This window comes from Ambystoma mexicanum, chromosome 7p, assembly GCF_040938575.1.
Source record: "Ambystoma mexicanum isolate Mex_15411 chromosome 7p, UKY_AmexF1_1, whole genome shotgun sequence".
Lineage (NCBI taxonomy): Eukaryota > Metazoa > Chordata > Amphibia > Caudata > Ambystomatidae > Ambystoma > Ambystoma mexicanum.
Window position 1 is genome coordinate 582810638 of NC_090939.1, and position 3298 is coordinate 582813935.

The window sequence follows — 3298 nt, forward strand, 5'->3', positions numbered from 1 at the left end:
AGAGTCACAGGCAACTTTTTGTTTGGTTCCAGACGTCGGCCCGAACCTGTCGGTGCAGGAGTGGCCTGGGGGGTAGGCAGCGCCGCCCGTCCCACCCGCCGCGGGCGCGATACAGCCCGGCGCCCCGTCTAGCTGCCCCACTTGGGAGTTGGCCGAGACCATCGGGGGTTTTAAGAGAAAACAAAAAAAAACATCCAGGCGCTCAGCCCGGGAAGCCTGCGCGGCGGCAGGGCTTCCCACGGCGACGGAGGCAGGCCGCTCCGCTGCCAGCCCACCCGGCCTGATTCCCGCCCAGCCTACCCCCGGCCCCGACCCCCTCCGCTGCTCCCCTAATTTGCGCGCCTGCTGCCTTCCTTGGATGTGGTAGCCGTTTCTCAGGCTCCCTATCTGGAATCGAACCATGATTCCCCGTTACCCATGGTCACCATGGTAGACACAGAAAGTACCATCGAAAGTTGATAGGGTAGACATCCGAAATCATCGTCGCCGTCACGGGGACGTGCGATCGGCCCGAGGTTATCTAGAGTCACCAAAGCGGCCGGGCGAGCCCGGATTGGTCTTGGTCTGATAAATGCACGCATCCCGGGAGGTCAGCGCTCTTTGGCATGTATTAGCTCTAGAATTACCACAGTTATCCAAGTAACAGATGGAGCGATCAAAGGAACCATTACTGATCAACGCTGATATTCCTTGCATTTTAGAATACAATAGACTACGTTCACTATACACCCCCAATCTAAAAGCATATCCTGTTCCACAAAAAGCAAAACATTGTAAAGGAAAACTAATTCAAACAGAAATGCAACAGAATCTGACTGCAAATCCTCCAAAGAAAGTAAAAGAAGCTAATACTTCATCATTTACCATAAGTAAAGAAGAACCTATTAGTCAAAGTAACTCAGGTACTTCTTCAGAGAGGCAACATACACTCCGAAAAAATGACTTGGACACAGAACTACCTGGTCCATTCAAATGTTCAAATGTAACTGGTGTAATTTGTCACGCAAATGTAGCAATGAATATTCTATTTCAATTGCCACCAATTGTTGACAACATTTACTTACACAGTACAGACCAATTGTGTTTGCAAATGTTAGTCCTTCATAGAAACGCAACAAATAATCCTAACAACACATATAGTGTTCACGCAATAAGACAAGAGTGGACTACTGTGCTGGAATGGTGAAATTCACTATAAACTCACAAGAAGATCCACAAGAATTTCTAATGTACTTACTACAAGTATTGGAAAACAAAAACATACCTATAAATGAAATCTTCTAGATTTCATACATGTGGAAACATACCTGCACTCTCTGCAACAATGTTACACAAGAAAAAATCCCTAACGAGCACTTTGTGTATGTATCCATACCAAATTGTGAATCCATTCCATTTCAGCAACTTGTACAACATGCAAACCATGGCAGATTATGTACTACCTGCAATTCAGATAATCGCTCCACCTTACAAATACAAACATAAGGTAAATACTTAATACTAATGCTTCTACATTACAATGCAGATGGTACCAAAAACAACTGCACGCTGACTGGATTCACACATGGTCAAGTATCACTTGGTAAACAAACCTTCACAACAATAGGTATAATCTACCACGCAGGAGCCACAACCAATGCAGGTCACTACACTGCATATATAAAAAAGAAATGTGGATGGTTTGAATGTAATGATAGTACCATTACTCTAAAGAAGAGATTACCAGCAAATCTTACAAACGCTTATTTAATCTTCTTAAAACCAAAATTTAATAACTAATCTGAACTTAAACATTAACAAAACTTCAATTAGAAAACTATAAACTGTTAGAATGCGCTGAACATGTATCCTACTTCCCCAAGATCCTATAACAACCAAACAGATAAATGAATACCACTAAATTATAACAAGAAAAAAACAGAATACGCCAACAGGTATCTAACTGCCCCAAGATTTTGCAACAACTTAAATAAATAAATCAATACCACTAAATTATAACAGAAAATAGACAGAATTCCCCAACAGATATGTAACTGCTTCAAAAATCTGCAACAACATCTATGGGTGTGATTTGCTGCGGTGGTTGCGGCCAGGCCCTAGAGTCTTGGGTGCATGGCCTACAACAACCAAACAGATAAATGAATATCACTAAATTAAAAATAATTACAGTTAGAATACGCCAACAGGTATCTAACTGCTTCAGAAATCTGCAACAAAAATGTGGATGGTAACTCTAAAGCAGAGATTACCAGCAAATCTTACAAACACTTTTTTAATCTTCTTAAAACCAAAATTTAATAATTAATCTGTACTTCAACATTAAAAAAAGAATTCAATGAAAAAACTATAAACAGTTAGAATACGCCAACAGGTATCTAACTAGCCCAAGATTGTATAACAACCAAAGAGATAAATGAATACCAATAAATTGTAACAAAAAATAGACAGTTAGAATACGTCAACAGGTATCTAACTAGCCCAAGATAGTATAACAACCAAAGAGATAAATGAATACCAATAAATTGTAACAAAAAATAGACAGTTAGAATACGCAAACGGGTATCTAACTGCTTCAGAAATCTGCAACAAAAATGTGGATGGTAACTCTAAAGCAGAGATTACCAGCAAATCTTACAAACGCTTTTTTAATCTTCTTAAAACCAAAATTTAATAATGAATCTGTACTTCAACATTAAAAAAAGAATTCAATGAAAAAAACTATAAACAGTTAGAATACGCCAACAGGTATCTAACTAGCCCAAGATTGTATAACAACCAAAGAGATAAATGAATACCAATAAATTGTAACAAAAAATAGACAGTTAGAATACGCCAACAGGTATCTAACTAGCCCAAGATTGTATAACAACCAAAGAGATAAATGAATACCAATAAATTGTAACAAAAAATAGACAGTTAGAATACGCAAACAGGTATCTAACTGCTTCAGAAATGTGCAACAATCCAACAGATAGAACATTAACCAGAAACAAGAAGTAAACACTGAAAGGAAACAAACAAATAGACTGTAGCATAACAAAAAAGGTTTTTTTTAATCCAACAAGGATTTTTTTTTTCCACAAACCCAATGATTTCAAAAACAAACACAGAAACTGAACAAAATGCACAGTACACTGGTTTGTAAACCAAATATGAGGGTCAAAAAAAATAAAAGCTGAAATATCTATTATGAAATGTAATAAGTCTTTATAGAATACATACACTAACATGCTCTTTTCTTTTATCACAGAACTTGAAAAAGAATACTTCCTCCAGGTACCAAACTCATGTAAAATAT

At 38.2% G+C, this 3298-nt stretch overlaps 1 non-coding gene across 1 annotated transcript in view; it reads right to left on the reverse strand.

The window, feature by feature from the left end:
* The window catches only part of LOC138526613 (5.8S ribosomal RNA), a 154-nt gene extending 148 nt beyond the window's left edge, over nt 1-6 (reverse strand). Inside the window, exon 1 of the ribosomal RNA XR_011283658.1 lies at nt 1-6. This exon is cut by the window's left edge and continues 148 nt beyond it. This is a non-coding gene — a ribosomal RNA (5.8S ribosomal RNA).
* Between the last annotated feature and the right edge of the window lie 3292 nt (nt 7-3298).